The sequence below is a fragment of the Equus asinus genome, chromosome 26 (genome assembly GCF_041296235.1).
Source record: "Equus asinus isolate D_3611 breed Donkey chromosome 26, EquAss-T2T_v2, whole genome shotgun sequence".
NCBI lineage: Eukaryota > Metazoa > Chordata > Mammalia > Perissodactyla > Equidae > Equus > Equus asinus.
Window position 1 is genome coordinate 6,241,182 of NC_091815.1, and position 24,262 is coordinate 6,265,443.

The following is a 24,262-nucleotide window of genomic DNA, read 5'->3' on the forward strand; positions in this document are numbered from 1 at the left end:
TCAATGTCCTCAAGACATCTTTCTTGACTTTGCATTATGCTTAAGGCACAAGGGCACTGTAGGTGTGATGAACCCCAAGTCCGGCCACTTGTTTCCAATGAAGTTGCAAGCTTGAATCAGCATGACCTCCCCATAGACTTGAATAGATGACAATGTTCTCCTCTCCGTGCTTGTCCCTCTATTCTCACTTGTGGCCTAGGGTTCCTTTCTTATCCCTTGCATCAGACTCTGTTTTATCTCTTCTAGTTTCTGTGCCTGCTTTCTGTTTGCCAAACCTGTTTCTGGGTATCTGTCCCTTTAATAGCCTAGCCTAGGCCAATCCTCAGACTGTAACCATGCGGCCACCCTGGGGGACATGTTCACCGTGATGTCATAAGCGACCTCAAAATTCGAAGTTGTCCTGACAACCTCCGTGCACACAGAGTTTCACAGCCATCTCAGACCAGTCTGACTCCTCACCCTGTCTAGGTAGGATAGTTTTCCTTTTTCTGCAATTGTTGTCAGTTTCTATCTTTCTCCTTGAACTTCGAAAGGGCTCCTACATTCTCTCTAGACACTGGTTTCACTCCTGTAAGATTATCCTGGGTTTTATCTCTTATATCTTGGGTAGATGGCAAAATGGGTGGACCTTACCCAGAAAAAGTCCTGGACTCCCTCACAAGTTGAAGTTGCCCAGGGAATGTTCTGACGCACAATGATGGTGTCATCTCGTGGCACTCTGCCAATTCCACCTTGGCAGGTCACAAGTTTTCCTTCCTTCTGCCTTTGGGAAGTGTACCAGATACTTCCATAGATTGTAATATTCTTATGGTTCCTTTTCTTGTGCGTATTGATAACGTATCCTCACAATTGCTGCTTAGTTATGATCTCTGCCCGCACCATACCATGAAATCTATATTTCCTAACACTACTAATGTGATATGCACTCGTAATGTGAAACAGTGAGGCCCGGGCCGCCCAAGCGGAATGTGGGCACTTCCCTGCTCCACCACAGGGCCGGCCCTGAATTGTACTTTTGGACCAACCTTTTGCCTGAACTTGGGAAGACGTGGGCCTGTTTGGATTATTCGTGAAGGTGATTAGTAATAACATCATGGACGGTAACATTTTCCGTTCGTTCATGGGTTTAGGACTGATCATGTTCTCTTCGTAGTATTCCTCTTCACCTATTTGGAATGGTCTGCCTTTCTGTAGCATCTGTAAGCATTTGGAGGTGATTTTCCATCCTTGGAAGTTCACCTTCTGTAAACTCTTTCCGCCCCCAAAGCTTTATGACATCATTCTGGACCCCTTTGTGGATTTTTGATTTGAGGTGAATTTATAGCCATGACCCTGCCTTCGAACGTACTATAACTTCCAGATTCACATCCTCATTGCTTTAGACTTCTGTGTAGCTTACATCATCTTCACCAGTGTAAGACTAATCACAGGCCCTCACCACACACTTGTGCCTAATCTTCTCTTTCACCCTCCGTCACCGCCCCTCTTTGCCTCTGGGAGCCCGCATACAAATGTTCAGTGCCACCTGTTGGTTAGTGCTTGCTTTTCCTTCTCCTTGTAAGTGAGATTCTATGGTATTTGAATTTCTCACTGGGGCTTGTTACACTTCCCCTAAAACCCTCACAGCCATTCTGGTGGTCACAAATGGCTGGATTGCATCATTTGTTCCGGCTGAGTGGTATACCATTGTGTGGCTATAGCCCATCTTCCTTCTCCAATCATCCCTTGCTGGACACCAGGGTGCTTTCCCAGTCTTGGATATCAGGAGTAAGACTGTGGTGAACACAGCCATGCACATGTCTTCATGCGGTAGTCTTTCTGACTTTTTTGGATAAACAAGCGGCAGATTAATAGCTGGGTCATACGGGACATGGATACTTAAATTTCTGAGGCAGTTCCACACCTTTGGCATCGTGGCTGCACCGGGTTACACTCCCACCAGCAGTGCAGGAGGCTTCCCTTCTCTCCACCTCCTCTCTGACACTTGTTATTTCCTGTCTGCTTCCTTCTAGCCATGCTGACCACAGTGAGCTGCCATGTCCTTGCAGTTTGGATTTGCATTTTCCTGAGACTTAATGATGGTGAACAAGTTTTCATGCACCTACTGGCCCTCTTTCTGTCTTCTTCGGAGAAATCTCTGCTTCCATCTTTTGACCAGGTTTTCATTGGCTTGTTTTTTTTCTTGTGGAGACGTGCGAGTTGATTGTATCTTTGGGCTTTTCACCCCTTGTCCGATGTGTGGTTTGCAAACATCCTCTCCCAATTGTTGTGGTGTCTTAGTATTCAGTTGATGGTTTCCTTGACTGGCAGAAGTGTGTGCATTTGATGTGGTCCCGTTTGTTTCTTGTTTCCTTTGTTGCCCTTGCCCAGTCAGACATGCTTCTTCCGAATAGGCGGCTCAGACAGATGGCAAAGAGCACTCTGCCTAGGTCTTCTCCTACAAGGTTCACGGATTCAAGTCTGCCATTCAAGGCTTTAATCCATTTCAGGTGGTGTGTGTGCCAGGTGTAACAGCATGGTGTACTCTCGTTGTGTTCCATGTGGCTGTGCAGGCTTCCCAGCACCGTTTATTGTAGAGACTCTCCTTTCTCCGCTGTCTCCACTTGGCTCCCTGGTCCAAAATGGGCTGTCCATGTAAGTTTGAGTTGGGCTCTGGGCTCTCAATTGTTTTGCATGGGTCTTCATGCCTGTTTTGGGGCCCAGACTGTGCCGTTTCGGTACCTAGCGCTTCGTCCTCTATGTTGAAATCAGAAATTGTGACACGTGCTGCTTTGTTCGTTTTCCTGAGGATTCCTTTGCCTAGTCAGGGTCTCGTGTTGCTGGCTAGAAACTTTAGGATTCTCTCTTCTTCTCTGTGGCAAATACTGCTGCAACTTTGACTGGGATTGCATGGAATCCAGAGATTCCTTACTGCGGTATGAACCTTTCAAGTGTGTTAATCCTTCCATTCCTAGATCCCTCGATATCTTTTTTTTTCTTGTGTCTTCTTGAGTTTCTTTCCCCAAAGGTTTGCTAGTTTTTGAATTAACATAGAATTCACCTGTTTTGCTAAGGTTATTCACAGAGATCCTATTCTTCGTAATGGCAAGCTCCTGTTTTTTTTTTTTTTTTTTCCTTAGCTTCAGTTTTTCTATTCTTTGCAACTTTTAATTGGTTTTGTTTTGGCACAAGTGCCTTGCTGTGCTCACATCTGCTGGCAATGCTCCTGTATTTGCTGTGGAAGTCTGGCCCTGTCCAACGTCCCTTCCCATCTGCCTCTACTCTACCTCGGACGCCTGCACCAGAACAACTGAAGCAGTGGTGAGGAGGCCCAAACCGAGGATTCCACCCAGCCCATACTGGGCCACAGACCCAGGAGGTGCGGACCTCACCACTGCACCACCGGCCGGCCACTTACATGTTCAGTGGCAACGTGCAGTTGAGTGCAATGGGAGTTAAATATACTAGTGAGCCCAACTCTAGCACTGTGTAGATGAGGCTAGGTTGTTTTTCGGGTCCATTGTGATGTCAGAGGATTTGTCATAAGTGTGTCTCTGAGGTCCAGCATGCTTCATGGATACAGGTTTCAGAGCCTGCTTGGAGCAGTCTCATAACTCACCCTTCCCAGTTAGCCCATGCTTGACCTTCGCTGCCGTTTTTTGGCTTGTGAATTTCTCTGACTTTCAAACGTTCCAGCAGAGTCTGTCTAAAGACGGACATCATCTTTCATTGTGGATAATTCAGGTGTGATTTCTGTTCACCTTCCATTTTCTGGGTCCTCTTTTTCTTTTCCATAGTATACTCGTCATGGTCTTTCTCAGCTATCTCCCTTAGACATGCTTATCAGTCCGTTCTCCTTCATTCCAAGTGATTAGTTTGTATTTCTTTAATCGCTGTATGTTCTCTAGGGTGAGGTGTGAGTGCTTTCGTGACTCTTGGTTGTTGTCCTTGAATTTGCACCGGTCACTTGTAGGACTCTTGGCTATCCTAGCCTGGGTCAAACTAAGCCCTGAGAGCACGTGGTCATGTGGGTTGGTTTGACATCCTGAGATCAGAAACTCCAAATTCGAGGTGGTCCTGGCAACCCCCTTCACGGACACAATGTTTCCAAGACAACTTAGACAAATCGGATGAATTCCACTCTCCAGGAAAGAGATTTTTCTGTCTCTTTTCCGGATTTGGGAAGTTTCGAACTTGACCCCTGATCCTTGAACGTTCCCCTAGATTCCGTCCAGATACGGGCTTACTTAATTTTTATAGGGTGGGCCATTTGTTTGCCCTACATCCTCTACCCTGGCCTGTGTATTTTTCTTGAAACACAACTGTAAAGTTCTAATTTTCGTGCAACTTCCTTACATATGGTGTCAAAACACATAATCAATAATCCTTCTACGGCAAGAGGTAGGGGGAGAGAATTTCGATGGAGGCAAACAGAGCACACTAGCCTGGGAGGGCAGCCTTCACGAAGGAACGAAGCCCTGTGGAAGAGGGTGCTTTTCAGCACCCTTGTAGAGCACTTCCAAACAAAGAGACATACCCCAAGCGTGACAGGGCTCCATTCCTTCAAGGCTTCCAAGACATCTCTTGGGACACATTACCATGTGCCCAGTGGGCCCACGTGACACCAGAGCTTCGGAAAAAGAGACTGACCTTCAAAGAATGCTATGGGCCTTGGAAAGGAGGCATCGATTCCTCTCTTCAATGTCCTCAAGACATCTTTCTTGACTTTGCATTATGCTTAAGGCACAAGGGCACTGTAGGTGTGATGAACCCCAAGTCCGGCCACTTGTTTCCAATGAAGTTGCAAGCTTGAATCAGCATGACCTCCCCATAGACTTGAATAGATGACAATGTTCTCCTCTCCGTGCTTGTCCCTCTATTCTCACTTGTGGCCTAGGGTTCCTTTCTTATCCCTTGCATCAGACTCTGTTTTATCTCTTCTAGTTTCTGTGCCTGCTTTCTGTTTGCCAAACCTGTTTCTGGGTATCTGTCCCTTTAATAGCCTAGCCTAGGCCAATCCTCAGACTGTAACCATGCGGCCACCCTGGGGGACATGTTCACCGTGATGTCATAAGCGACCTCAAAATTCGAAGTTGTCCTGACAACCTCCGTGCACACAGAGTTTCACAGCCATCTCAGACCAGTCTGACTCCTCACCCTGTCTAGGTAGGATAGTTTTCCTTTTTCTGCAATTGTTGTCAGTTTCTATCTTTCTCCTTGAACTTCGAAAGGGCTCCTACATTCTCTGTAGACACTGGTTGCACTCCTGTAAGATTATCCTGGGTTTTATCTCTTATATCTTGGGTAGATGGCAAAATGGGTGGACCTTACCCAGAAAAAGTCCTGGACTCCCTCACAAGTTGAAGTTGCCCAGGGAATGTTCTGACGCACAATGATGGTGTCATCTCGTGGCACTCTGCCAATTCCACCTTGGCAGGTCACAAGTTTTCCTTCCTTCTGCCTTTGGGAAGTGTACCAGATACTTCCATAGATTGTAATATTCTTATGGTTCCTTTTCTTGTGCGTATTGATAACGTATCCTCACAATTGCTGCTTAGTTATGATCTCTGCCCGCACCATACCATGAAATCTATATTTCCTAACACTACTAATGTGATATGCACTCGTAATGTGAAACAGTGAGGCCCGGGCCGCCCAAGCGGAATGTGGGCACTTCCCTGCTCCACCACAGGGCCGGCCCTGAATTGTACTTTTGGACCAACCTTTTGCCTGAACTTGGGAAGACGTGGGCCTGTTTGGATTATTCGTGAAGGTGATTAGTAATAACATCATGGACGGTAACATTTTCCGTTCGTTCATGGGTTTAGGACTGATCATGTTCTCTTCGTAGTATTCCTCTTCACCTATTTGGAATGGTCTGCCTTTCTGTAGCATCTGTAAGCATTTGGAGGTGATTTTCCATCCTTGGAAGTTCACCTTCTGTAAACTCTTTCCGCCCCCAAAGCTTTATGACATCATTCTGGACCCCTTTGTGGATTTTTGATTTGAGGTGAATTTATAGCCATGACCCTGCCTTCGAACGTACTATAACTTCCAGATTCACATCCTCATTGCTTTAGACTTCTGTGTAGCTTACATCATCTTCACCAGTGTAAGACTAATCACAGGCCCTCACCACACACTTGTGCCTAATCTTCTCTTTCACCCTCCGTCACCGCCCCTCTTTGCCTCTGGGAGCCCGCATACAAATGTTCAGTGCCACCTGTTGGTTAGTGCTTGCTTTTCCTTCTCCTTGTAAGTGAGATTCTATGGTATTTGAATTTCTCACTGGGGCTTGTTACACTTCCCCTAAAACCCTCACAGCCATTCTGGTGGTCACAAATGGCTGGATTGCATCATTTGTTCCGGCTGAGTGGTATACCATTGTGTGGCTATAGCCCATCTTCCTTCTCCAATCATCCCTTGCTGGACACCAGGGTGCTTTCCCAGTCTTGGATATCAGGAGTAAGACTGTGGTGAACACAGCCATGCACATGTCTTCATGCGGTAGTCTTTCTGACTTTTTTGGATAAACAAGCGGCAGATTAATAGCTGGGTCATACGGGACATGGATACTTAAATTTCTGAGGCAGTTCCACACCTTTGGCATCGTGGCTGCACCGGGTTACACTCCCACCAGCAGTGCAGGAGGCTTCCCTTCTCTCCACCTCCTCTCTGACACTTGTTATTTCCTGTCTGCTTCCTTCTAGCCATGCTGACCACAGTGAGCTGCCATGTCCTTGCAGTTTGGATTTGCATTTTCCTGAGACTTAATGATGGTGAACAAGTTTTCATGCACCTACTGGCCCTCTTTCTGTCTTCTTCGGAGAAATCTCTGCTTCCATCTTTTGACCAGGTTTTCATTGGCTTGTTTTTTTTCTTGTGGAGACGTGCGAGTTGATTGTATCTTTGGGCTTTTCACCCCTTGTCCGATGTGTGGTTTGCAAACATCCTCTCCCAATTGTTGTGGTGTCTTAGTATTCAGTTGATGGTTTCCTTGACTGGCAGAAGTGTGTGCATTTGATGTGGTCCCGTTTGTTTCTTGTTTCCTTTGTTGCCCTTGCCCAGTCAGACATGCTTCTTCCCAATAGGCGGCTCAGACAGATGGCAAAGAGCACTCTGCCTAGGTCTTCTCCTACAAGGTTCACGGATTCAAGTCTGCCATTCAAGGCTTTAATCCATTTCAGGTGGTGTGTGTGCCAGGTGTAACAGCATGGTGTACTCTCGTTGTGTTCCATGTGGCTGTGCAGGCTTCCCAGCACCGTTTATTGTAGAGACTCTCCTTTCTCCGCTGTCTCCACTTGGCTCCCTGGTCCAAAATGGGCTGTCCATGTAAGTTTGAGTTGGGCTCTGGGCTCTCAATTGTTTTGCATGGGTCTTCATGCCTGTTTTGGGGCCCAGACTGTGCCGTTTCGGTACCTAGCGCTTCGTCCTCTATGTTGAAATCAGAAATTGTGACACGTGCTGCTTTGTTCGTTTTCCTGAGGATTCCTTTGCCTAGTCAGGGTCTCGTGTTGCTGGCTAGAAACTTTAGGATTCTCTCTTCTTCTCTGTGGCAAATACTGCTGCAACTTTGACTGGGATTGCATGGAATCCAGAGATTCCTTACTGCGGTATGAACCTTTCAAGTGTGTTAATCCTTCCATTCCTAGATCCCTCGATATCTTTTTTTTTCTTGTGTCTTCTTGAGTTTCTTTCCCCAAAGGTTTGCTAGTTTTTGAATTAACATAGAATTCACCTGTTTTGCTAAGGTTATTCACAGAGATCCTATTCTTCGTAATGGCAAGCTCCTGTTTTTTTTTTTTTTTTTCCTTAGCTTCAGTTTTTCTATTCTTTGCAACTTTTAATTGGTTTTGTTTTGGCACAAGTGCCTTGCTGTGCTCACATCTGCTGGCAATGCTCCTGTATTTGCTGTGGAAGTCTGGCCCTGTCCAACGTCCCTTCCCATCTGCCTCTACTCTACCTCGGACGCCTGCACCAGAACAACTGAAGCAGTGGTGAGGAGGCCCAAACCGAGGATTCCACCCAGCCCATACTGGGCCACAGACCCAGGAGGTGCGGACCTCACCACTGCACCACCGGCCGGCCACTTACATGTTCAGTGGCAACGTGCAGTTGAGTGCAATGGGAGTTAAATATACTAGTGAGCCCAACTCTAGCACTGTGTAGATGAGGCTAGGTTGTTTTTCGGGTCCATTGTGATGTCAGAGGATTTGTCATAATTGTGTCTCTGAGGTCCAGCATGCTTCATGGATACAGGTTTCAGAGCCTGCTTGGAGCAGTCTCATAACTCACCCTTCCCAGTTAGCCCATGCTTGACCTTCGCTGCCGTTTTTTGGCTTGTGAATTTCTCTGACTTTCAAACGTTCCAGCAGAGTCTGTCTAAAGACGGACATCATCTTTCATTGTGGATAATTCAGGTGTGATTTCTGTTCACCTTCCATTTTCTGGGTCCTCTTTTTCTTTTCCATAGTATACTCGTCATGGTCTTTCTCAGCTATCTCCCTTAGACATGCTTATCAGTCCGTTCTCCTTCATTCCAAGTGATTAGTTTGTATTTCTTTAATCGCTGTATGTTCTCTAGGGTGAGGTGTGAGTGCTTTCGTGACTCTTGGTTGTTGTCCTTGAATTTGCACCGGTCACTTGTAGGACTCTTGGCTATCCTAGCCTGGGTCAAACTAAGCCCTGAGAGCACGTGGTCATGTGGGTTGGTTTGACATCCTGAGATCAGAAACTCCAAATTCGAGGTGGTCCTGGCAACCCCCTTCACGGACACAATGTTTCCAAGACAACTTAGACAAATCGGATGAATTCCACTCTCCAGGAAAGAGATTTTTCTGTCTCTTTTCCGGATTTGGGAAGTTTCGAACTTGACCCCTGATCCTTGAACGTTCCCCTAGATTCCGTCCAGATACGGGCTTACTTAATTTTTTATAGGGTGGGCCATTTGTTTGCCCTACATCCTCTACCCTGGCCTGTTTATTTTTCTTGAAACACAACTGTAAAGTTCTAATTTTCGTGCAACTTCCTTACATATGGTGTCAAAACACATAATCAATAATCCTTCTACGGCAAGAGGTAGGGGGAGAGAATTTCGATGGAGGCAAACAGAGCACACTAGCCTGGGAGGGCAGCCTTCACGAAGGAACGAAGCCCTGTGGAAGAGGGTGCTTTTCAGCACCCTTGTAGAGCACTTCCAAACAAAGAGACATACCCCAAGCGTGACAGGGCTCCATTCCTTCAAGGCTTCCAAGACATCTCTTGGGACACATTACCATGTGCCCAGTGGGCCCACGTGACACCAGAGCTTCGGAAAAAGAGACTGACCTTCAAAGAATGCTATGGGCCTTGGAAAGGGGGCATCGATTCCTCTCTTCAATGTCCTCAAGACATCTTTCTTGACTTTGCATTATGCTTAAGGCACAAGGGCACTGTAGGTGTGATGAACCCCAAGTCCGGCCACTTATTTCCAATGAAGTTGCAAGCTTGAATCAGCATGACCTCCCCATAGACTTGAATAGATGACAATGTTCTCCTCTCCGTGCTTGTCCCTCTATTCTCACTTGTGGCCTAGGGTTCCTTTCTTATCCCTTGCATCAGACTCTGTTTTATCTCTTCTAGTTTCTGTGCCTGCTTTCTGTTTGCCAAACCTGTTTCTGGGTATCTGTCCCTTTAATAGCCTAGCCTAGGCCAATCCTCAGACTGTAACCATGCGGCCACCCTGGGGGACATGTTCACCGTGATGTCATAAGCGACCTCAAAATTCGAAGTTGTCCTGACAACCTCCGTGCACACAGAGTTTCACAGCCATCTCAGACCAGTCTGACTCCTCACCCTGTCTAGGTAGGATAGTTTTCCTTTTTCTGCAATTGTTGTCAGTTTCTATCTTTCTCCTTGAACTTCGAAAGGGCTCCTACATTCTCTCTAGACACTGGTTTCACTCCTGTAAGATTATCCTGGGTTTTATCTCTTATATCTTGGGTAGATGGCAAAATGGGTGGACCTTACCCAGAAAAAGTCCTGGACTCCCTCACAAGTTGAAGTTGCCCAGGGAATGTTCTGACGCACAATGATGGTGTCATCTCGTGGCACTCTGCCAATTCCACCTTGGCAGGTCACAAGTTTTCCTTCCTTCTGCCTTTGGGAAGTGTACCAGATACTTCCATAGATTGTAATATTCTTATGGTTCCTTTTCTTGTGCGTATTGATAACGTATCCTCACAATTGCTGCTTAGTTATGATCTCTGCCCGCACCATACCATGAAATCTATATTTCCTAACACTACTAATGTGATATGCACTCGTAATGTGAAACAGTGAGGCCCGGGCCGCCCAAGCGGAATGTGGGCACTTCCCTGCTCCACCACAGGGCCGGCCCTGAATTGTACTTTTGGACCAACCTTTTGCCTGAACTTGGGAAGACGTGGGCCTGTTTGGATTATTCGTGAAGGTGATTAGTAATAACATCATGGACGGTAACATTTTCCGTTCGTTCATGGGTTTAGGACTGATCATGTTCTCTTCGTAGTATTCCTCTTCACCTATTTGGAATGGTCTGCCTTTCTGTAGCATCTGTAAGCATTTGGAGGTGATTTTCCATCCTTGGAAGTTCACCTTCTGTAAACTCTTTCCGCCCCCAAAGCTTTATGACATCATTCTGGACCCCTTTGTGGATTTTTGATTTGAGGTGAATTTATAGCCATGACCCTGCCTTAGAACGTACTATAACTTCCAGATTCACATCCTCATTGCTTTAGACTTCTGTGTAGCTTACATCATCTTCACCAGTGTAAGACTAATCACAGGCCCTCACCACACACTTGTGCCTAATCTTCTCTTTCACCCTCCGTCACCGCCCCTCTTTGCCTCTGGGAGCCCGCATACAAATGTTCAGTGCCACCTGTTGGTTAGTGCTTGCTTTTCCTTCTCCTTGTAAGTGAGATTCTATGGTATTTGAATTTCTCACTGGGGCTTGTTACACTTCCCCTAAAACCCTCACAGCCATTCTGGTGGTCACAAATGGCTGGATTGCATCATTTGTTCCGGCTGAGTGGTATACCATTGTGTGGCTATAGCCCATCTTCCTTCTCCAATCATCCCTTGCTGGACACCAGGGTGCTTTCCCAGTCTTGGATATCAGGAGTAAGACTGTGGTGAACACAGCCATGCACATGTCTTCATGCGGTAGTCTTTCTGACTTTTTTGGATAAACAAGCGGCAGATTAATAGCTGGGTCATACGGGACATGGATACTTAAATTTCTGAGGCAGTTCCACACCTTTGGCATCGTGGCTGCACCGGGTTACACTCCCACCAGCAGTGCAGGAGGCTTCCCTTCTCTCCACCTCCTCTCTGACACTTGTTATTTCCTGTCTGCTTCCTTCTAGCCATGCTGACCACAGTGAGCTGCCATGTCCTTGCAGTTTGGATTTGCATTTTCCTGAGACTTAATGATGGTGAACAAGTTTTCATGCACCTACTGGCCCTCTTTCTGTCTTCTTCGGAGAAATCTCTGCTTCCATCTTTTGACCAGGTTTTCATTGGCTTGTTTTTTTTCTTGTGGAGACGTGCGAGTTGATTGTATCTTTGGGCTTTTCACCCCTTGTCCGATGTGTGGTTTGCAAGCATCCTCTCCCAATTGTTGTGGTGTCTTAGTATTCAGTTGATGGTTTCCTTGACTGGCAGAAGTGTGTGCATTTGATGTGGTCCCGTTTGTTTCTTGTTTCCTTTGTTGCCCTTGCCCAGTCAGACATGCTTCTTCCCAATAGGCGGCTCAGACAGATGGCAAAGAGCACTCTGCCTAGGTCTTCTCCTACAAGGTTCACGGATTCAAGTCTGCCATTCAAGGCTTTAATCCATTTCAGGTGGTGTGTGTGCCAGGTGTAACAGCATGGTGTACTCTCGTTGTGTTCCACGTGGCTGTGCAGGCTTCCCAGCACCGTTTATTGTAGAGACTCTCCTTTCTCCGCTGTCTCCACTTGGCTCCCTGGTCCAAAATGGGCTGTCCATGTAAGTTTGAGTTGGGCTCTGGGCTCTCAATTGTTTTGCATGGGTCTTCATGCCTGTTTTGGGGCCCAGACTGTGCCGTTTCGGTACCTAGCGCTTCGTCCTCTATGTTGAAATCAGAAATTGTGACACGTGCTGCTTTGTTCGTTTTCCTGAGGATTCCTTTGCCTAGTCAGGGTCTCGTGTTGCTGGCTAGAAACTTTAGGATTCTCTCTTCTTCTCTGTGGCAAATACTGCTGCAACTTTGACTGGGATTGCATGGAATCCAGAGATTCCTTACTGCGGTATGAACCTTTCAAGTGTGTTAATCCTTCCATTCCTAGATCCCTCGATATCTTTTTTTTTCTTGTGTCTTCTTGAGTTTCTTTCCCCAAAGGTTTGCTAGTTTTTGAATTAACATAGAATTCACCTGTTTTGCTAAGGTTATTCACAGAGATCCTATTCTTCGTAATGGCAAGCTCCTGTTTTTTTTTTTTTTTTTTTCCTTAGCTTCAGTTTTTCTATTCTTTGCAACTTTTAATTGGTTTTGTTTTGGCGCAAGTGCCTTGCTGTGCTCACATCTGCTGGCAATGCTCCTGTATTTGCTGTGGAAGTCTGGCCCTGTCCAACGTCCCTTCCCATCTGCCTCTACTCTACCTCGGACGCCTGCACCAGAACAACTGAAGCAGTGGTGAGGAGGCCCAAACCGAGGATTCCACCCAGCCCATACTGGGCCACAGACCCAGGAGGTGCGGACCTCACCACTGCACCACCGGCCGGCCACTTACATGTTCAGTGGCAACGTGCAGTTGAGTGCAATGGGAGTTAAATATACTAGTGAGCCCAACTCTAGCACTGTGTAGATGAGGCTAGGTTGTTTTTCGGGTCCATTGTGATGTCAGAGGATTTGTCATAAGTGTGTCTCTGAGGTCCAGCATGCTTCATGGATACAGGTTTCAGAGCCTGCTTGGAGCAGTCTCATAACTCACCCTTCCCAGTTAGCCCATGCTTGACCTTCGCTGCCGTTTTTTGGCTTGTGAATTTCTCTGACTTTCAAACGTTCCAGCAGAGTCTGTCTAAAGACGGACATCATCTTTCATTGTGGATAATTCAGGTGTGATTTCTGTTCACCTTCCATTTTCTGGGTCCTCTTTTTCTTTTCCATAGTATACTCGTCATGGTCTTTCTCAGCTATCTCCCTTAGACATGCTTATCAGTCCGTTCTCCTTCATTCCAAGTGATTAGTTTGTATTTCTTTAATCGCTGTATGTTCTCTAGGGTGAGGTGTGAGTGCTTTCGTGACTCTTGGTTGTTGTCCTTGAATTTGCACCGGTCACTTGTAGGACTCTTGGCTATCCTAGCCTGGGTCAAACTAAGCCCTGAGAGCACGTGGTCATGTGGGTTGGTTTGACATCCTGAGATCAGAAACTCCAAATTCGAGGTGGTCCTGGCAACCCCCTTCACGGACACAATGTTTCCAAGACAACTTAGACAAATCGGATGAATTCCACTCTCCAGGAAAGAGATTTTTCTGTCTCTTTTCCGGATTTGGGAAGTTTCGAACTTGACCCCTGATCCTTGAACGTTCCCCTAGATTCCGTCCAGATACGGGCTTACTTAATTTTTTATAGGGTGGGCCATTTGTTTGCCCTACATCCTCTACCCTGGCCTGTTTATTTTTCTTGAAACACAACTGTAAAGTTCTAATTTTCGTGCAACTTCCTTACATATGGTGTCAAAACACATAATCAATAATCCTTCTACGGCAAGAGGTAGGGGGAGAGAATTTCGATGGAGGCAAACAGAGCACACTAGCCTGGGAGGGCAGCCTTCACGAAGGAACGAAGCCCTGTGGAAGAGGGTGCTTTTCAGCACCCTTGTAGAGCACTTCCAAACAAAGAGACATACCCCAAGCGTGACAGGGCTCCATTCCTTCAAGGCTTCCAAGACATCTCTTGGGACACATTACCATGTGCCCAGTGGGCCCACGTGACACCAGAGCTTCGGAAAAAGAGACTGACCTTCAAAGAATGCTATGGGCCTTGGAAAGGGGGCATCGATTCCTCTCTTCAATGTCCTCAAGACATCTTTCTTGACTTTGCATTATGCTTAAGGCACAAGGGCACTGTAGGTGTGATGAACCCCAGTCCGGCCACTTATTTCCAATGAAGTTGCAAGCTTGAATCAGCATGACCTCCCCATAGACTTGAATAGATGACAATGTTCTCCTCTCCGTGCTTGTCCCTCTATTCTCACTTGTGGCCTAGGGTTCCTTTCTTATCCCTTGCATCAGACTCTGTTTTATCTCTTCTAGTTTCTGTGCCTGCTTTCTGTTTGCCAAACCTGTTTCTGGGTATCTGTCCCTTTAATAGCCTAGCCTAGGCCAATCCTCAGACTGTAACCATGCGGCCACCCTGGGGGACATGTTCACCGTGATGTCATAAGCGACCTCAAAATTCGAAGTTGTCCTGACAACCTCCGTGCACACAGAGTTTCACAGCCATCTCAGACCAGTCTGACTCCTCACCCTGTCTAGGTAGGATAGTTTTCCTTTTTCTGCAATTGTTGTCAGTTTCTATCTTTCTCCTTGAACTTCGAAAGGGCTCCTACATTCTCTCTAGACACTGGTTTCACTCCTGTAAGATTATCCTGGGTTTTATCTCTTATATCTTGGGTAGATGGCAAAATGGGTGGACCTTACCCAGAAAAAGTCCTGGACTCCCTCACAAGTTGAAGTTGCCCAGGGAATGTTCTGACGCACAATGATGGTGTCATCTCGTGGCACTCTGCCAATTCCACCTTGGCAGGTCACAAGTTTTCCTTCCTTCTGCCTTTGGGAAGTGTACCAGATACTTCCATAGATTGTAATATTCTTATGGTTCCTTTTCTTGTGCGTATTGATAACGTATCCTCACAATTGCTGCTTAGTTATGATCTCTGCCCGCACCATACCATGAAATCTATATTTCCTAACACTACTAATGTGATATGCACTCGTAATGTGAAACAGTGAGGCCCGGGCCGCCCAAGCGGAATGTGGGCACTTCCCTGCTCCACCACAGGGCCGGCCCTGAATTGTACTTTTGGACCAACCTTTTGCCTGAACTTGGGAAGACGTGGGCCTGTTTGGATTATTCGTGAAGGTGATTAGTAATAACATCATGGACGGTAACATTTTCCGTTCGTTCATGGGTTTAGGACTGATCATGTTCTCTTCGTAGTATTCCTCTTCACCTATTTGGAATGGTCTGCCTTTCTGTAGCATCTGTAAGCATTTGGAGGTGATTTTCCATCCTTGGAAGTTCACCTTCTGTAAACTCTTTCCGCCCCCAAAGCTTTATGACATCATTCTGGACCCCTTTGTGGATTTTTGATTTGAGGTGAATTTATAGCCATGACCCTGCCTTAGAACGTACTATAACTTCCAGATTCACATCCTCATTGCTTTAGACTTCTGTGTAGCTTACATCATCTTCACCAGTGTAAGACTAATCACAGGCCCTCACCACACACTTGTGCCTAATCTTCTCTTTCACCCTCCGTCACCGCCCCTCTTTGCCTCTGGGAGCCCGCATACAAATGTTCAGTGCCACCTGTTGGTTAGTGCTTGCTTTTCCTTCTCCTTGTAAGTGAGATTCTATGGTATTTGAATTTCTCACTGGGGCTTGTTACACTTCCCCTAAAACCCTCACAGCCATTCTGGTGGTCACAAATGGCTGGATTGCATCATTTGTTCCGGCTGAGTGGTATACCATTGTGTGGCTATAGCCCATCTTCCTTCTCCAATCATCCCTTGCTGGACACCAGGGTGCTTTCCCAGTCTTGGATATCAGGAGTAAGACTGTGGTGAACACAGCCATGCACATGTCTTCATGCGGTAGTCTTTCTGACTTTTTTGGATAAACAAGCGGCAGATTAATAGCTGGGTCATACGGGACATGGATACTTAAATTTCTGAGGCAGTTCCACACCTTTGGCATCGTGGCTGCACCGGGTTACACTCCCACCAGCAGTGCAGGAGGCTTCCCTTCTCTCCACCTCCTCTCTGACACTTGTTATTTCCTGTCTGCTTCCTTCTAGCCATGCTGACCACAGTGAGCTGCCATGTCCTTGCAGTTTGGATTTGCATTTTCCTGAGACTTAATGATGGTGAACAAGTTTTCATGCACCTACTGGCCCTCTTTCTGTCTTCTTCGGAGAAATCTCTGCTTCCATCTTTTGACCAGGTTTTCATTGGCTTGTTTTTTTTCTTGTGGAGACGTGCGAGTTGATTGTATCTTTGGGCTTTTCACCCCTTGTCCGATGTGTGGTTTGCAAGCATCCTCTCCCAATTGTTGTGGTGTCTTAGTATTCAGTTGATGGTTTCCTTGACTGGCAGAAGTGTGTGCATTTGATGTGGTCCCGTTTGTTTCTTGTTTCCTTTGTTGCCCTTGCCCAGTCAGACATGCTTCTTCCCAATAGGCGGCTCAGACAGATGGCAAAGAGCACTCTGCCTAGGTCTTCTCCTACAAGGTTCACGGATTCAAGTCTGCCATTCAAGGCTTTAATCCATTTCAGGTGGTGTGTGTGCCAGGTGTAACAGCATGGTGTACTCTCGTTGTGTTCCATGTGGCTGTGCAGGCTTCCCAGCACCGTTTATTGTAGAGACTCTCCTTTCTCCGCTGTCTCCACTTGGCTCCCTGGTCCAAAATGGGCTGTCCATGTAAGTTTGAGTTGGGCTCTGGGCTCTCAATTGTTTTGCATGGGTCTTCATGCCTGTTTTGGGGCCCAGACTGTGCCGTTTCGGTACCTAGCGCTTCGTCCTCTATGTTGAAATCAGAAATTGTGACACGTGCTGCTTTGTTCGTTTTCCTGAGGATTCCTTTGCCTAGTCAGGGTCTCGTGTTGCTGGCTAGAAACTTTAGGATTCTCTCTTCTTCTCTTTGGCAAATACTGCTGCAACTTTGACTGGGATTGCATGGAATCCAGAGATTCCTTACTGCGGTATGAACCTTTCAAGTGTGTTAATCCTTCCATTCCTAGATCCCTCGATATCTTTTTTTTTCTTGTGTCTTCTTGAGTTTCTTTCCCCAAAGGTTTGCTAGTTTTTGAATTAACATAGAATTCACCTGTTTTGCTAAGGTTATTCACAGAGATCCTATTCTTCGTAATGGCAAGCTCCTGTTTTTTTTTTTTTTTTTTCCTTAGCTTCAGTTTTTCTATTCTTTGCAACTTTTAATTGGTTTTGTTTTGGCACAAGTGCCTTGCTGTGCTCACATCTGCTGGCAATGCTCCTGTATTTGCTGTGGAAGTCTGGCCCTGTCCAACGTCCCTTCCCATCTGCCTCTACTCTACCTCGGACGCCTGCACCAGAACAACTGAAGCAGTGGTGAGGAGGCCCAAACCGAGGATTCCACCCAGCCCATACTGGGCCACAGACCCAGGAGGTGCGGACCTCACCACTGCACCACCGGCCGGCCACTTACATGTTCAGTGGCAACGTGCAGTTGAGTGCAATGGGAGTTAAATATACTAGTGAGCCCAACTCTAGCACTGTGTAGATGAGGCTAGGTTGTTTTTCGGGTCCATTGTGATGTCAGAGGATTTGTCATAATTGTGTCTCTGAGGTCCAGCATGCTTCATGGATACAGGTTTCAGAGCCTGCTTGGAGCAGTCTCATAACTCACCCTTCCCAGTTAGCCCATGCTTGACCTTCGCTGCCGTTTTTTGGCTTGTGAATTTCTCTGACTTTCAAACGTTCCAGCAGAGTCTGTCTAAAGACGGACATCATCTTTCATTGTGGATAATTCAGGTGTGATTTCTGTTCACCTTCCATTTTCTGGGTCCTCTTTTTCTTTTCCATAGTATACTCGTCATGGTCTTTCTCAGCTATCTCCCTTAGACATGCTTATCAGTCCGTTCTCCTTCATTCCAAGTGATTAGTTTGTATTTCTTTAATCGCTGTATGTTCTCTAGGGTGAGGTGTGAGTGCTTTCGTGACTCTTGGTTGTTGTCCTTGAATTTGCACCGGTCACTTGTAGGACTCTTGGCTATCCTAGCCTGGGTCAAACTAAGCCCTGAGAGCACGTGGTCATGTGGGTTGGTTTGACATCCTGAGATCAGAAACTCCAAATTCGAGGTGGTCCTGGCAACCCCCTTCACGGACACAATGTTTCCAAGACAAATTAGACAAATCGGATGAATTCCACTCTCCAGGAAAGAGATTTTTCTGTCTCTTTTCCGGATTTGGGAAGTTTCGAACTTGACCCCTGATCCTTGAACGTTCCCCTAGATTCCGTCCAGATACGGGCTTACTTAATTTTTATAGGGTGGGCCATTTGTTTGCCCTACATCCTCTACCCTGGCCTGTGTATTTTTCTTGAAACACAACTGTAAAGTTCTAATTTTCGTGCAACTTCCTTACATATGGTGTCAAAACACATAATCAATAATCCTTCTACGGCAAGAGGTAGGGGGAGAGAATTTCGATGGAGGCAAACAGAGCACACTAGCCTGGGAGGGCAGCCTTCACGAAGGAACGAAGCCCTGTGGAAGAGGGTGCTTTTCAGCACCCTTGTAGAGCACTTCCAAACAAAGAGACATACCCCAAGCGTGACAGGGCTCCATTCCTTCAAGGCTTCCAAGACATCTCTTGGGACACATTACCATGTGCCCAGTGGGCCCACGTGACACCAGAGCTTCGGAAAAAGAGACTGACCTTCAAAGAATGCTATGGGCCTTGGAAAGGAGGCATCGATTCCTCTCTTCAATGTCCTCAAGACATCTTTCTTGACTTTGCATTATGCTTAAGGCACAAGGGCACTGTAGGTGTGATGAACCCCAAGTCCGGCCACTTGTTTCCAATGAAGTTGCAAGCTTGAATCAGCATGACCTCCCCATAGACTTGAATAGATGACAATGTTCTCCTCTCCGTGCTTGTCCCTCTATTCTCACTTGTGGCCTAGGGTTCCTTTCTTATCCCTTGCATCAGACTCTGTTTTATCTCTTCTAGTTTCTGTGCCTGCTTTCTGTTTGCCAAACCTGTTTCTGGGTATCTGTCCCTTTAATAGCCTAGCCTAGGCCAATCCTCAGACTGTAACCATGCGGCCACCCTGGGGGACATGTTCACCGTGATGTCATAAGCGACCTCAAAATTCGAAGTTGTCCTGACAACCTCCGTGCACACAGAGTTTCACAGCCATCTCAGACCAGTCTGACTCCTCACCCTGTCTAGGTAGGATAGTTTTCCTTTTTCTGCAATTGTTGTCAGTTTCTATCTTTCTCCTTGAACTTCGAAAGGGCTCCTACATTCTCTCTAGACACTGGTTGCACTCCTGTAAGATTATCCTGGGTTTTATCTCTTATATCTTGGGTAGATGGCAAAATGGGTGGACCTTACCCAGAAAAAGTCCTGGACTCCCTCACAAGTTGAAGTTGCCCAGGGAATGTTCTGACGCACAATGATGGTGTCATCTCGTGGCACTCTGCCAATTCCACCTTGGCAGGTCACAAGTTTTCCTTCCTTCTGCCTTTGGGAAGTGTACCAGATACTTCCATAGATTGTAATATTCTTATGGTTCCTTTTCTTGTGCGTATTGATAACGTATCCTCACAATTGCTGCTTAGTTATGATCTCTGCCCGCACCATACCATGAAATCTATATTTCCTAACACTACTAATGTGATATGCACTCGTAATGTGAAACAGTGAGGCCCGGGCCGCCCAAGCGGAATGTGGGCACTTCCCTGCTCCACCACAGGGCCGGCCCTGAATTGTACTTTTGGACCAACCTTTTGCCTGAACTTGGGAAGACGTGGGCCTGTTTGGATTATTCGTGAAGGTGATTAGTAATAACATCATGGACGGTAACATTTTCCGTTCGTTCATGGGTTTAGGACTGATCATGTTCTCTTCGTAGTATTCCTCTTCACCTATTTGGAATGGTCTGCCTTTCTGTAGCATCTGTAAGCATTTGGAGGTGATTTTCCATCCTTGGAAGTTCACCTTCTGTAAACTCTTTCCGCCCCCAAAGCTTTATGACATCATTCTGGACCCCTTTGTGGATTTTTGATTTGAGGTGAATTTATAGCCATGACCCTGCCTTCGAACGTACTATAACTTCCAGATTCACATCCTCATTGCTTTAGACTTCTGTGTAGCTTACATCATCTTCACCAGTGTAAGACTAATCACAGGCCCTCACCACACACTTGTGCCTAATCTTCTCTTTCACCCTCCGTCACCGCCCCTCTTTGCCTCTGGGAGCCCGCATACAAATGTTCAGTGCCACCTGTTGGTTAGTGCTTGCTTTTCCTTCTCCTTGTAAGTGAGATTCTATGGTATTTGAATTTCTCACTGGGGCTTGTTACACTTCCCCTAAAACCCTCACAGCCATTCTGGTGGTCACAAATGGCTGGATTGCATCATTTGTTCCGGCTGAGTGGTATACCATTGTGTGGCTATAGCCCATCTTCCTTCTCCAATCATCCCTTGCTGGACACCAGGGTGCTTTCCCAGTCTTGGATATCAGGAGTAAGACTGTGGTGAACACAGCCATGCACATGTCTTCATGCGGTAGTCTTTCTGACTTTTTTGGATAAACAAGCGGCAGATTAATAGCTGGGTCATACGGGACATGGATACTTAAATTTCTGAGGCAGTTCCACACCTTTGGCATCGTGGCTGCACCGGGTTACACTCCCACCAGCAGTGCAGGAGGCTTCCCTTCTCTCCACCTCCTCTCTGACACTTGTTATTTCCTGTCTGCTTCCTTCTAGCCATGCTGACCACAGTGAGCTGCCATGTCCTTGCAGTTTGGATTTGCATTTTCCTGAGACTTAATGATGGTGAACAAGTTTTCATGCACCTACTGGCCCTCTTTCTGTCTTCTTCGGAGAAATCTCTGCTTCCATCTTTTGACCAGGTTTTCATTGGCTTGTTTTTTTTCTTGTGGAGACGTGCGAGTTGATTGTATCTTTGGGCTTTTCACCCCTTGTCCGATGTGTGGTTTGCAAACATCCTCTCCCAATTGTTGTGGTGTCTTAGTATTCAGTTGATGGTTTCCTTGACTGGCAGAAGTGTGTGCATTTGATGTGGTCCCGTTTGTTTCTTGTTTCCTTTGTTGCCCTTGCCCAGTCAGACATGCTTCTTCCGAATAGGCGGCTCAGACAGATGGCAAAGAGCACTCTGCCTAGGTCTTCTCCTACAAGGTTCACGGATTCAAGTCTGCCATTCAAGGCTTTAATCCATTTCAGGTGGTGTGTGTGCCAGGTGTAACAGCATGGTGTACTCTCGTTGTGTTCCATGTGGCTGTGCAGGCTTCCCAGCACCGTTTATTGTAGAGACTCTCCTTTCTCCGCTGTCTCCACTTGGCTCCCTGGTCCAAAATGGGCTGTCCATGTAAGTTTGAGTTGGGCTCTGGGCTCTCAATTGTTTTGCATGGGTCTTCATGCCTGTTTTGGGGCCCAGACTGTGCCGTTTCGGTACCTAGCGCTTCGTCCTCTATGTTGAAATCAGAAATTGTGACACGTGCTGCTTTGTTCGTTTTCCTGAGGATTCCTTTGCCTAGTCAGGGTCTCGTGTTGCTGGCTAGAAACTTTAGGATTCTCTCTTCTTCTCTGTGGCAAATACTGCTGCAACTTTGACTGGGATTGCATGGAATCCAGAGATTCCTTACTGCGGTATGAACCTTTCAAGTGTGTTAATCCTTCCATTCCTAGATCCCTCGATATCTTTTTTTTTCTTGTGTCTTCTTGAGTTTCTTTCCCCAAAGGTTTGCTAGTTTTTGAATTAACATAGAATTCACCTGTTTTGCTAAGGTTATTCACAGAGATCCTATTCTTCGTAATGGCAAGCTCCTGTTTTTTTTTTTTTTTTTTCCTTAGCTTCAGTTTTTCTATTCTTTGCAACTTTTAATTGGTTTTGTTTTGGCACAAGTGCCTTGCTGTGCTCACATCTGCTGGCAATGCTCCTGTATTTGCTGTGGAAGTCTGGCCCTGTCCAACGTCCCTTCCCATCTGCCTCTACTCTACCTCGGACGCCTGCACCAGAACAACTGAAGCAGTGGTGAGGAGGCCCAAACCGAGGATTCCACCCAGCCCATACTGGGCCACAGAGCCAGGAGGTGCGGACCTCACCACTGCACCACCGGCCGGCCACTTACATGTTCAGTGGCAACGTGCAGTTGAGTGCAATGGGAGTTAAATATACTAGTGAGCCCAACTCTAGCACTGTGTAGATGAGGCTAGGTTGTTTTTCGGGTCCATTGTGATGTCAGAGGATTTGTCATAAGTGTGTCTCTGAGGTCCAGCATGCTTCATGGATACAGGTTTCAGAGCCTGCTTGGAGCAGTCTCATAACTCACCCTTCCCAGTTAGCCCATGCTTGACCTTCGCTGCCGTTTTTTGGCTTGTGAATTTCTCTGACTTTCAAACGTTCCAGCAGAGTCTGTCTAAAGACGGACATCATCTTTCATTGTGGATAATTCAGGTGTGATTTCTGTTCACCTTCCATTTTCTGGGTCCTCTTTTTCTTTTCCATAGTATACTCGTCATGGTCTTTCTCAGCTATCTCCCTTAGACATGCTTATCAGTCCGTTCTCCTTCATTCCAAGTGATTAGTTTGTATTTCTTTAATCGCTGTATGTTCTCTAGGGTGAGGTGTGAGTGCTTTCGTGACTCTTGGTTGTTGTCCTTGAATTTGCACCTGTCACTTGTAGGACTCTTGGCTATCCTAGCCTGGGTCAAACTAAGCCCTGAGAGCACGTGGTCATGTGGGTTGGTTTGACATCCTGAGATCAGAAACTCCAAATTCGAGGTGGTCCTGGCAACCCCCTTCACGGACACAATGTTTCCAAGACAACTTAGACAAATCGGATGAATTCCACTCTCCAGGAAAGAGATTTTTCTGTCTCTTTTCCGGATTTGGGAAGTTTCGAACTTGACCCCTGATCCTTGAACGTTCCCCTAGATTCCGTCCAGATACGGGCTTACTTAATTTTTATAGGGTGGGCCATTTGTTTGCCCTACATCCTCTACCCTGGCCTGTGTATTTTTCTTGAAACACAACTGTAAAGTTCTAATTTTCGTGCAACTTCCTTACATATGGTGTCAAAACACATAATCAATAATCCTTCTACGGCAAGAGGTAGGGGGAGAGAATTTCGATGGAGGCAAACAGAGCACACTAGCCTGGGAGGGCAGCCTTCACGAAGGAACGAAGCCCTGTGGAAGAGGGTGCTTTTCAGCACCCTTGTAGAGCACTTCCAAACAAAGAGACATACCCCAAGCGTGACAGGGCTCCATTCCTTCAAGGCTTCCAAGACATCTCTTGGGACACATTACCATGTGCCCAGTGGGCCCACGTGACACCAGAGCTTCGGAAAAAGAGACTGACCTTCAAAGAATGCTATGGGCCTTGGAAAGGAGGCATCGATTCCTCTCTTCAATGTCCTCAAGACATCTTTCTTGACTTTGCATTATGCTTAAGGCACAAGGGCACTGTAGGTGTGATGAACCCCAAGTCCGGCCACTTGTTTCCAATGAAGTTGCAAGCTTGAATCAGCATGACCTCCCCATAGACTTGAATAGATGACAATGTTCTCCTCTCCGTGCTTGTCCCTCTATTCTCACTTGTGGCCTAGGGTTCCTTTCTTATCCCTTGCATCAGACTCTGTTTTATCTCTTCTAGTTTCTGTGCCTGCTTTCTGTTTGCCAAACCTGTTTCTGGGTATCTGTCCCTTTAATAGCCTAGCCTAGGCCAATCCTCAGACTGTAACCATGCGGCCACCCTGGGGGACATGTTCACCGTGATGTCATAAGCGACCTCAAAATTCGAAGTTGTCCTGACAACCTCCGTGCACACAGAGTTTCACAGCCATCTCAGACCAGTCTGACTCCTCACCCTGTCTAGGTAGGATAGTTTTCCTTTTTCTGCAATTGTTGTCAGTTTCTATCTTTCTCCTTGAACTTCGAAAGGGCTCCTACATTCTCTGTAGACACTGGTTGCACTCCTGTAAGATTATCCTGGGTTTTATCTCTTATATCTTGGGTAGATGGCAAAATGGGTGGACCTTACCCAGAAAAAGTCCTGGACTCCCTCACAAGTTGAAGTTGCCCAGGGAATGTTCTGACGCACAATGATGGTGTCATCTCGTGGCACTCTGCCAATTCCACCTTGGCAGGTCACAAGTTTTCCTTCCTTCTGCCTTTGGGAAGTGTACCAGATACTTCCATAGATTGTAATATTCTTATGGTTCCTTTTCTTGTGCGTATTGATAACGTATCCTCACAATTGCTGCTTAGTTATGATCTCTGCCCG